Below are 12674 nucleotides of genomic sequence, written 5' to 3' on the forward strand. Positions count from 1 at the left end.
ACGACTTTACATTCAAATCATGATTCTAAAAATAATTTTAAAAAATGAAATAATTTTTTTTAATATAGAATTTTGCGAAGTGTTTGATTTTAAATTTTGAAAAGAGTTTTGAATTGTATGCTTGGTTATAAATTTTGAAAATAATTTTTAAATTGAGTTTTGAATTGTGTATTTAGTTATGACTTTTGAAAAAAAATTTACAATGCTTTTATTGAAATCATAATTCCAAAAGACAACCAAGCGGAGGTATGGTGTTTTGCAAGGTGCTAATTTAATAATTAATAACTGGTTATCGCCGATAGAAAAAAATTTAAATACATTTTGAAATTAGATATTTTAAAACAAACTTGACTTCCTCAGGCTCAACAACTGTCTTTTGTCCTGAATCAGCACCTGTTAAGATAGGACCAGTTCGAGTTACCTCAAGTACATTCTGCTCTGTTTGTATACCAATACTTCAATACATCAATAAATAGCTTGTTCAGAGTACTCTAATAGATTCTTAATTAGTCTACCAAACACACATTTATATTCATAAAACCAAACAAACTCTACATAATTCACATACCTGACTAAAAATTGTCCTTTGATTGTTCATATAAAATTGCAGAAGTTAGTGATACTTAATAGTATCTCACTTTTAATACTTTTTCTTGTGAGACCACTCTGATACCCTCTTGATTTTGGGTTTCGATATTTTGGAATGCAATAACCAAACCATTACACAAAAGGGAACATGGTATGTGATATAGCAGAGAAACGGAGGCTCTGTATGTCCTACAAGATACAAAAATTAATTCTATAGATGAAACCATTCGAACATATTCAAACAAACATAAATCTACAAACTGTAAATTATACAGATGTTTATTGTTTCTTAAAAGAGACAAACTAGAAGCGTTCTGTTAATAGCACCCACTTTGGACCGCCACTACCTAATTTCAAATTTTGTAAACATTCTTTCCACAGCCCACTTGATACTAAAAATAACCCCTACCTTAAATCCTAAGGCAATATTTGTTTGGGCGGACTGGATTAAGTTAGATTAGTATTCTCATAACAAATAGTTTTAGGATTACGAATCCCTTTGTGTATCATATCCTATGTTTGGATTGAGTTAGGATTATAAAGAGGGACCAATAATTCAAACTTTGGCTTAGTCCTCCAATTTATATCTCACCCTCCTCTATGGGATTGAATAGTCCATCATATGTGGGATACTATATCTGGATGGATTGTTAGTCCATACTTCAATTATTTAACCAAACATCAGATTAATAATTTTATTGGACTATTAGTCTAATCCCAAACTCATGTCTACCCAAACAAACATGGCCTAACTATACCCCCACCACCAACTCTGCCAACCTCCCCCTAACCCCCAGCCCCTTCCCACCTGTTCATGCAGACCTCATCAGCCACCCTTCAGCCCCTACTCTTCCTCCCGATGGTAGTGAGAAAGAGAAGTTGATAGGCGAAAGAGAGAAATCATGAAGGGGCGGTGGGGTAGGATGTGGGGTAGGGGTAGCAGGGGTGGAGGGTTGCGTGGTGGCAGTTACAACAGAGGAAAAAGGGATTGGGAGAGGCTAGAGAGGGAAGGGGAGAGATTGGAGGTGGCAGCCAGTGTTGGGTATACCTCCTTATTGGAGTGTGGGATCCAATTGATTTATTAAAAGAGTTTTAATTTGGCTTGGTTTAGTATAATATATTTTTATATATTATATTTGAGGAGACCCAATTCAATTAAGATACAATTAGGGTTTGATTCCAAAACCCAAGATTTAATAATATATATATCCAATATATATATTATTTTGTTTTAACACAAAAAAAAAAAGTACGGTGGCTTTTTTGTGGGTGAAAACACTTTTTCCAAGTGCTGCGGCTTATACAGTGCATGTGAAGTCAATCAATTCCGTGGAAGTGCTTTGGTGCATCTTCGGCTTTCGGTTCTGATTTGGGTTCATTATTTTGGGTCTTCTTCAACTTTGGTTCAGAAGATTTTGGTTCTTCTATTTGGTGAGGTCTTTCCTCTTTGTTTATTTGTGATTATTTGGAATTCACCTAAGGGTGTTTTGTGAGACCATTAGTGTCTCGTTTGTAATCGTTTGGAATTATTTGGTTGATAGTGGAATCGGATTTCGATCCCGTGGACGTACCTCACATTGAGGGAACCACGTAAAAATTCTTGTGTTGCCTTTGATTTAATTTTTCCGCATTAGTTTTTATTCCCATTGATTGATTTACTTGTGGGGAATCACATCGATTTTCCCTAACAACTGGTATCAGAGCTTACGGTTTATTTGGATTTATTTATTTGTGTAAATCAATGGAGGGGAATGTGGGTCGCATGTCTAGCTTCAATGGAAGTAATTGGGTAACTTGGAAAACTAAAATGGAGGACCTATTATTTTGTAAAGATCTATATGGACCCATTGAGGGTGATAGTGGCAAACCCGAGGGTATGAAAGATGATGAATGGAATAGGCTTAATCGAAAAGCCGTTGGTGTTATCCGTCAATGGATTGATGACAGTGTGTTTCATCATGTTGCTACTGAAACTTCAGCACATGATTTATGGAAAAAATTAGAGGGCCTTTATGATAGGAAATCAGCCACAAATAAAGCTTTTCTGTTTCGTAAGTTGGTTAATTTAAAATATAAAGAGGGCAGCCCTATTCCGGAACATCTGAATGAAATAAAGAGTATTGTTAACCAACTTGCTTCTATGAAAATTGTTTTTGATGATGAGTTGCAGGCTTTGATGCTACTTAGTTCTTTGCCCGAAAGTTGGGAGACTTTGGTTGTGACGGTTAGTAATTCGGCACCTGATAGAGTTGTCACAATGGGCCAAGTCACTAGTAGCCTGTTAAATGAAGAAACTAGAAGAAAATCAGCGGGTTCCTCTCATTCGGAAGCATTTGTTGTGAGAGGCCGAAGCAAAACAAGGGGGAGGAGTAAGACTCCTCATGGTCGTGATCAAAGCCGTGACAAGTCAAGAGATGACTCTTTTTCAAAGAAAGACGTTGAGTGTTATTATTGCCATGAGAAAGGGCACATGAAGCGAGAATGCCGAAAGCTCAAGAATAAGGAGAAAAGGCATGATAAAAGTGTGGATAAGAAGCAAGAAGACACAACAGCAGTTACTACCAATGGTGATCTCATGGTCGTTTGTGAAGATGATTGTATCAATTTTGTGGGCCAAGAGAGCAATTGGGTGATTGATTCCGGTGCTTCTTTTCATGTGACTTCTCGAGTTGATTTCTTCACTACCTACACTGCAGGAGATTATGGTTCTGTTCGAATGGGTAATGAAGGTTTGTCCAAGATTATCGGCATGGGTGATGTTTGCTTGGAAACAAATCTGGGCTGCAAGTTGTTGCTTAAAGATGTGAGGCATGTTCCCGACATTCGCCTCAATTTGATCTCTACCGGGAAGCTAGATGATGAAGGCTACAACAACAAATTTGGTGATGGAATATGGAAGCTCACAAAGGGTTCCTTGGTGGTGGCTAAGTGTAAGAAGACTCATACACTTTATTCGATGCAAGGAAAAATTTGTAAAGGTATTGTCAATACACTTCAAGATGATACTTCTACCGAATTGTGGCACAAGCGGCTTGGCCATATGAGTGAAAAGGGGCTGCAAGTTTTGTTCAAGAAAGAGCTTCTACCCGGTTTGAAAGGTACACATCTTAAAACTTGTGTTCATTGTTTGACGGGTAAACAACATAGAGTTTCTTTTCATAAAAATGTTGCTTCTAGAAAAGAAAATGTTTTGGAGTTGATTCATTCGGATGTTTGTGGTCCTTTAAAAGTTAGAACACATGGTGGTGCACTTTATTTTGTTACTTTCATTGATGATTATTCAAGGAAAGTTTGGGCTTTTTTACTAAAAACTAAAGATCAAGTTCTAGAAGTATTTAAGCATTTTCAGGCTATGGTTGAAAGAGAAACAGGGCAGAAATTGAAGTGCATCCGATCAGACAATGGTGGTGAATACATTGGGCCATTTGATGAGTATTGTCGCAGCCAAGGTATTCGGCACCAAAAGACAGTTAAGAAGACTCCTCAACAAAATGGAGTTGCCGAGAGGATGAACCGCACCATTGTGGAAAGAACAAGGTGTTTGCTTTCACAAGCTAAATTGCCAAGATCCTTTTGGGGTGAGGCATTGAAGACAGCGGTTGACGTGATCAATTTGTCTCCTTCCTATCCATTGAATAGTGATGTTCCAGAAAGAGTTTGGACCGGCAAAGATGTGTCTTATGAGCACTTGACAGTGTTTGGTTGCCGAGCCTTTGTTCACATTCCAAAAGATGAGAGGTCCAAGCTTGATAGCAAGTCAAGACAATGTATTTTTCTTGGCTATGGGCGTGATGAATTTGGGTATAGATTGTGGGATCCGGTCGACAAGAAAGTCATTCGAAGCCGTGATGTTGTGTTTCTTGAAGACCAAACAATTGAAGACTTTGGCAAAGGTGATCAACCGGAGCCAAAAACTAGTGATCTCATTGACATGGATTCATCTCCTTCATCTTCAGTTGATGATGAAAACGGGAGAGATGTGCAGCCACCTATTGAAAATGTAGAGGATGATGCTAATCCTAATGAAGTTGAGCCAGAAATTGAGGAAGAGCATCCAACTCAAGTACCGTCACCACAACTTGAGTTGAGGAAATCTACAAGGGACCGACAACCTTCAAGAAAGTATCCTCCCAATGAATTTGTGTTGATTTCTGATCAAGGGGAGCCTGAGAGCTACCAAGAAGCAATTGAGCATGCAAAGAAAGGTGATTGGAAAAAAGCCATGGAAGAGGAGATGAATTCCTTAGTTGAAAATCACACTTATGATTTAGTGAAGTTGCCTAAAGGGCGGAAAATTCTGAAAAATAAGTGGGTCTTCAAATTGAAGAATGATGGCAAGAATCTGAGGTACAAGGCACGTCTTGTTGTGAAAGGCTTTGGGCAAAAGAAAGGTATTGATTTTGACGAGATTTTCTCACCAGTTGTAAAGATGTCTTCTATTACCTCGGCATTCTGAGGTGATGGAACCTATTCCGATATTTTGCCACTTCTTTTCTGAGTAATGGTTCAAAAACTGATTATCCAAGATTATCCACTTTCAGCCGATGTGTTCTCTTCGGAGAACAAGGCTTCGATCGTACTCTCCTACGCGCATGAGCTGTCATGCATATCTAACCGTTCCTTTCACGTGTTTTGTCTTCATTGGAGCGTGTCGGTGACGCGCCTGAAAGCTGTCTGTTCGTTCGTCTGCGCCGTCTGACGCGTGCATTGCTCTAGGCGTAATAATTGCCCTATTTTTGCCGCCGTTTCACGTTTTTGACAAAACTTTTCCTTTGCCTCTACTTTTCCTTCACTTTTTCATTCTGTCTTCTTGTTCTTTCTCTCTCTGAAAGCTCTTTCTTCTTCGAATCTGCCATTGCTTCGATCTCTCTTCTGGAACTGCTCTTAATCCCTCATTCTTGCGAAGCCTTCTTCGCTGTTGCAACCGGTTTCTGAGCTCGGCGAACATTGCCCCGGCTTCATTTGTTCCGGTAAGATTCATTCCCTTCAATGTTAATTTCTTTTTATGTGCTTTTGTCTGCCTGTCGCCATTACTGATCTTGTTCGAAGCCTTGGATTTATTTGTACCTTGAATTGTGGCTACACCTTGAACTTCTATACTTTTTCACCATTCTTCTTGCCACTGCTCTTGATTTTTTTTTTTTTTTTTTTAACTTATGTATCTCTATTGTTTCTGAGAGCTATACCTCTGTTCTTGAATCTGAAACTTCGTCTTTGTTTTCTGTTTTTCGTATCTGTCCCAGATCTGTGCCTTCGATCTTTATCTTCATAGCTCATAGATTTGGAATTTGTCTGTAGAACCTTTAATCTTTAGGGAAAACTAAAAAACGCCCATCTTCTGAAACACATTTCTCTTAGCTTAAGCCGACATAATGGGTATGTGGAGGCATAGGGTAAATACCCCAACAAAACTAGAATACTTTAGGCAGGAATTCTCTATCCCAGCCGATGTTCATCTCAAACTAGCTGGGGACGGTGATACCATCATGCCCACAGACCATACGATGCCCTTTCCTATAGTAGCTTTTATCGAATGTGGACTTCGGCTTCCACTTCATCCCCTCTTTCGTGAAGTTCTTTATTTCTACAGGCTGAACCCCATGCAACTTACTATCAACTCATATAGGGTGATTAACGGTATTATAGCTTTAGCTAGGCAGGAAAATCTTAGAATCACCCTGGCCGACCTTCAATATTGTTATACCATATGCCCTCTCGACCTGAAGGATAGGGGTTTTGTCTATTACCTTAAGCCGAGATCTACTCAGTACAAAATTGTAGCCGACCTCCCAGACTCCAACAAGGGGGCTGGAGATGATTTTGTCATTGCTTCTGGAAATTGGGAATTTGGCCCAGATGAAGATGTCCACCTCTACCCTCTTCCTCGAACAATTTCAGAGGGCAAGAGTAAGAGCCCTGAGTCATCACTTAGTTGTTTTTATTTAAGTCTTTAATACTTTTTGTTTCTGACGTCTGTCTCTTTGTCCTGCAGATCTTCATCAGTCACCGAAAAATTTTCGTCAATCCTTCTTCCCAGGAACATATCTGAAAACACTCCTTAACCTTCCAATCCATAAACGAAAAGCCCCACTGTTACTAAACTTCATCCCTACATATAAATCCACTTTACCCGACATCCCAAAGAAAAGGAAGAAAAGCCTTTCCTCGCCTACTGCCACAACTCATACCGCCTCAACATCACGAACAGACCAAGAGTCTACATCTGACCCTGTCGATCTTCCATCGACTTCGGCCCCCTACTTAATACCAATCCCAGAACGCAAACGTCGACGAAGACTTGTAAAAACTGCCGAGATGGTTCGTTCTAGGCCCGTCGTTCAAGATCTTCTCGCCGATCTTCCAACCGACGCCGATGTTGTTCCTTCCCAATCAATGCTCCCACCAAAGCCAAAGAGAGTTAAAAAGGCTCAGCCCAAGGCCAAGGCTACAGATGCCGAGGCTGAGGATGTTTTGCCGATTTCTAAACTGGCAGAAAGCAAAAAATCAGCCTCTACTTCCACCAAGAGGTCTGCTGAGGGCCAACCCTCAGGATCTACACAATCGAAGAAGGCGAGGTCATCGTCCGCGATGACCTCGGCTTCAAAGAAGCCCGACGTCCCCTGGGCCCCTGATTTATCCCTAGAGGATAGGCCCATTATGGCTAGTGAAAGTGCTGATGATATTAACGTTGGTGTCGCCCTCAGTACTGCTCTTCTCCTTCCGAATGACTTGGAGCGAAATGCTAAGCTTAGTGAGTACGAGAATTACGCTCTCATGCTCCAACACTCCATTCAAGTAAGTATTTCTGTTTGTACTTGTGATTTTTTCTTCCGTTTTTTACTGAGAGTATTATCTAACACTTCTGTTTTTCTGCAGGCCATTCAGCATGCCCATTCATTTTCAATGCAATTTTTTGAAAATCGTCAAAGGTTGGTTGATATGAAAAGGGAAGCATCTTCCATGAAGAGAGAGATAAAGTCCCTTGAAGCAAAAATGAAAAAACTGGAGGATCAAGCCGAGGCTGCAACTAAAGCTCAAACTCTAGCTCTTGAGAAGGTTGAATCTGTTGAGGCCGTTAGAAAAGTTGCTGAGGCCGAGAAAAGAGAGGCCGAGGTTCAGAAGGCCCAAGCGGAGAAAGAACTCTAGCAAGCTCTGGCCACCAAAGAGGCCGAAGTCAAAGAGGCCGATGAAAAGGCCTACGCCCAAGGTATGGCCGACGTCGCAGAAGATTATAAGCTTCAAGTCAGGCAGGCATGCAACAGGGGATTTTCCCTAGGTTGGATGTCCCTGATAAAGAAGCTTGATCTCCCTGTTGACTCGCCCCTTCGGAATGCTGATGCCATCCCCTTGCCATTTCCTCCACCTCCACCTGAAGGCGAATCAGAATCTGATGCTGAGGATGAAGATAAGGAGGTCAATGAAGAAGCCTTGGTGAGAAAACCCAAGGATGCCGTCGAAGCCAAGTCCCCTCCTCCTGCAGAGCAGGTTATGGACTTAACCTTGGATGAGGAGGGTGATGAGGCCAATGAGGCAACCAAGGAAACTGCCACTGGGCAGCTATCGTCCAATCTTCTCTTGATAGAAAGAAGTGTTGAGGAATCATTAGCAGAGATTGATGCCGAGATACAAGCGGAAAAAGTGGCCGACGAGGTTCCACCAGAATCGTCCGAGGTTCCAGTCCCTGCAGTGGCTAACAGTGAAGAATCTTGAGAAAATTGTCTTTTGTACTTTTTCCTTCTTTTTCTGTACTTTGCACTTTTGTACTCTTTTAATTTTTGGACAATGCAAAACTTCTTCTTATGGCCGTCGTGGTTTTTTCAATATGTAATTGCAACTGTTCTTTTCTATGGATGTTTTAATCTTATGATGTTCTGTTGACTGGTTTCTGCATAGTCTTGTATTTAGAAGTTTTTTGCATGCTTCTTCATGTTGCTTCCTTTGTGCAATCTTCTCGGGGTTACATACCTCGGGTATAACTACAAAACTTTCACTTCGGCAAGATACTAACCTGCAAACTTTTCATAAATTTCAACAAGTATAGAACATATATTTCGGAATGTAAACTTTGCAAGCTTCTTCTCAATTTTTAACAAGTATTAAATGGTAATCTTAGTCTAACCTACTTGTAAATTGCTACAAATTTCAACAAGTAATGAACAATATACTTAGCCTTTACTTTAACCTGTAATTTTCTGTATACCTCAGCGGGTGATCATATGTCGGCTTAACATAAACTTGTAAATTGCTACAAATTTCAACAAGTGTTAAGCATCTGCCCTAGGGTTTAAGCAACCCACATATTGCTATGAGAATTTAAGCAATAACCTCGGCTTATCTTCAACTTGTAAATTGCTACAAATTTCAACAAGTGAAGATAAGGAATCAGCTTAATTCCAACTTGTAAATTGCTACAAATTTCAACAAGTGAATTAAGGAATAATCTCGGCTTAACTTCAACTTGTAAATTGCTACAAATTTCAACAAGTGAAGATAAGGAATCAGCTTAATTCCAACTTGTAAATTGCTACAAATTTCAACAAGTGAATTAAGGAATAATCTCGGCTTAACTTCAACTTGTAAATTGCTACAAATTTCAACAAGTGAAGATAAGGAATCAGCTTAATTCCAACTTGTAAATTGCTACAAATTTCAACAAGTGAATTAAGGAATAATCTCGGCTTAACTTCAACTTGTAAATTGCTACAAATTTCAACAAGTAAAGATAAGGAATCAGCTTAATTCCAACTTGTAAATTGCTACAAATTTCAACAAGTGAATTAAGGAATAATCTCGGCTTAGCTTTGCCTGAGTTTGACTTGGGTTCACATTAATTATGTCTTCAATAAACATCAATGCATAACTTTATCAATCATACATGTTGAAAGGATTCTGAAAAGACTTTATTGATGATATCGGCCAAACAATGGTGTATATCTAATGATAGAAAAATTTCAAATTACAAGTATTCCAAGGTCTGGGCAATGCTTTGCCCTCATTGTCCTCAAGCCGATAAGCTCCATTGCCTAATACTGAAGTAATTCTGTAGGGTCCTTCCCAGTTTGGGCCAAGCTTGCCCTCCCTGGGATCCTTCTTGTTCCCGACGACTTTTCTTAGGACTAGGTCGCCAACTTGAAAATCTCTTGGATTAACCTTCTTGTTGTAAGCTCTGGCAAGCTGTTGCTGGTATACTGCGAGCTGAATTGCAGCTTTCTCTCTTCGTTCTTCCAACAAATCCAGGTCTCGGGCTAAGAGTATGTCATTGGTGCCATTCTCTACTCCTTGGGTTCTGATCCCTGGGATGCCGATCTCCAATGGGATGACTGCTTCTGTGCCATAGGCCATGGCAAAGGGGGATTCTCCTGTTGATCTTCTCGGCGTAGTCCGATATGCCCAAAGTACGTTGGGCAACTCGTCCACCCACTTTCCTTTTGCTGCCTGCAGCCTCTTCTTTATTCCATCCAGGATTACTTTGTTGGATGCCTCTGCTTGCCCATTGCTTTGAGGAAAACTTGGTGTTGAGAAATAATTCTTGATCTTGAATTTTGCACAAAAGTTTTTGATAAGTTTGCTGTCGAACTGTGTTCCGTTGTCGGCAACTATTGCTCTTGGAATCCCAAATCTGGTGATAATGTTTCTCCATATAAAATTCTTGACGTCCACATCTCGGATTTTGGAAAGAGGTTCTGCCTCTATCCATTTTGTAAAGTAGTCTGTTGCTACCAGCAAGTATTTTCTCTGCCCAGTTGCCTGGGGAAGTTGTCCAACCAGTCCATGCCCCATTGGGCAAACGGCCAAGGGCTGGAGACTGGGTTCAGGTCAGCAGCTGGCTGATGTATCAAAGGTGCAAACCTTTGACATTGTTCACACTTCTTTACATAGGCTTCGGCATCCTTTTGCATGTAGGGCCACCAATACCCCTAGGTAATGGCCCTGTGGGCTAACGATCTGCCCCCAGCATGGCTTCCACAAATTCCTTCATGAATCTCGTAAAGAAAATCTTCAACCTGCAAAGGGTGTACGCACCTTAAAAGTGGTCCAGTGAAGGACCTCCTGTAGAGATGGCCTTCTGCTGTTAGACTGAATCTGGCCGATTTCAGTCTAATTTTATGTGCTTCTTTATGGTCTTCTGGCAGCTTCCCTTCTTTTAGGAATGCAATGATTGCATCCATCCAGCTTGGTCCCAAGCCCACGCACATTGCTTCTTGTTCGGTGCTCTGTTTATCTATGCTCGGGGCCGACATGTAGTCGATCATAATTGTCCTTGTTTTTCCAGTTTGAATTGAACTGGCCAGGTTGGCTAACGCGTCGGCGTGGGTGTTGTCATCTCGGCTAACTTGGAGTATTCTGCAGTTCTGGAATAGGGCTGCCAATCTGATGACTTCCTTTGCATATGCCGACATTCTTTTGTCCCTGGCTGTAAATTCTCCTGTTGACTGGTTAACAATGAGTTGTGAATCACAAAAAACAATTACCTCATCTGCTTCTGCTGCTGCTGCCAGTTTTAGCCCTGCAATTAATGCTTCGTATTCTGCTTCATTGTTTGAGGCTTTGAACCCCAAACGGATGGACTGTTCTACTATTTCTCCATCTGGAGATATCAGCAGTACTCCTGCCCCTGCTCCCTGGCGGTTTGAACTGCCGTCGACGAATAGTCTGAATGAATCCCCAATGTAGATGCTACAGGGTCTGAGCTTCTCCTTCTCTTGTTTTTTCGGCTGGGATTCCTTTTGCTTATTGGGACAATGCTCATCTTGGCTCGGCGGAGCCCGATGTGCGATGGCTTCAGGCGTGAGTTCTGCGACGAAGTCGGCCAACACTTAGCCCTTTATGGCTGTTCTCGGCCTAAACTCCAGGTCAAATTGGCCCAAAGTTACTGCCCATTTTGCTCTCCTTCCTGTTAAGTCTCCTTGTTGTAATAAGGACTTTAGTGGGTGCTCTGTTAGAATCACAATCTTGTGTGCCTGAAAGTAATGGCTCAACTTTTTTGAAGCCATTACTAAGGCCAGCATTAATTTTTCCAGTGGTGGGTATCTTGTTTCTGCGTCAGCCAAAGTCTTACTTACATAATAGACAGCCTTCTGCTCCCCTTTTTTCTCTCGGATTAGCACTGCACTGACTGCGTGTTCAGAGACTGCTAAGTACAAAAACAATTCCTCCCCTGGAACTGGGTTAGAAAGGACCGGGGTTGTGGTCAAGTACTTTTTTAGGTCGGCTAAGGCAGCTTCACATTCTTCTGTCCATAGGAAGTCTGTGGCTTTTTTCACCAGGTTAAAGAAGGGTCTGCACTTGTCTGAGCTTCTGCTGATGAATCTGTTTAGGGCTGCGGCCCTTCCAGTAAGCACTTGAACTTGCTTTGCCGATGTCGGACTCTGTAGTTCCAGGATGGCGTTGATTTGGTCTGGGCTGGCCTCAATGCCCTTTCTTGTTACCAGATATCCTAGAAATTTACCTGACCCAACTCCAAAGGCACACTTCGAGGCGTTGAGTCGGAGCCGATATCTTTTGAGTATGCCAAAGACCTCTTTTAGGTCGGTAAGATGACCTTTTGATTCCTTGGTCTTTACGACCATGTCATCGATGTAAACTTCTACTGTTTTGCCAATTAGGTGTTTAAACATCTTTGTCACTAACCTCTGATAGGTTGCTCCTGCGTTTTTCAGCCCAAAAGGCATTACCTTGTAACAGTATAGGCCTTTCGGGGTGATGAACACGGTCTTCTCCTCATCTGGAGGGTACATAGCAATCTGGTGGTACCCTCTGTATGCATCTAAAAAACTCATCCTTTCATGTCCCGAAGTGGCGTCTACCAGTTGGTCGATTTTGGGCAGAGGAAAGCTGTCTTTGGGCCAAGCTTTGTTGAGGCTGGTAAAGTCTACACAAACCCTCCACTTGCCATTCTTCTTTTTTACTACTACTGTGTTGGACAGCCATGTTGGGTACTGAACTTCTCGGATGGCCCTGGCTTCAAGGAGTCTGTCTACCTCTTCTTCTACTGCTTCGACGTGCATCAACGTCGGCCTTCTGGCTCGTTGAATCACAGGTTTTGCCGATCTGTCGACATTCAGACTGTGGCAAGTGACCTCGGG

Source organism: Camellia sinensis, chromosome 1 (assembly GCF_055761805.1).
Source record: "Camellia sinensis isolate YWXY chromosome 1, ASM5576180v1, whole genome shotgun sequence".
In the NCBI taxonomy this organism is placed as follows: Eukaryota; Viridiplantae; Streptophyta; class Magnoliopsida; order Ericales; family Theaceae; genus Camellia; species Camellia sinensis.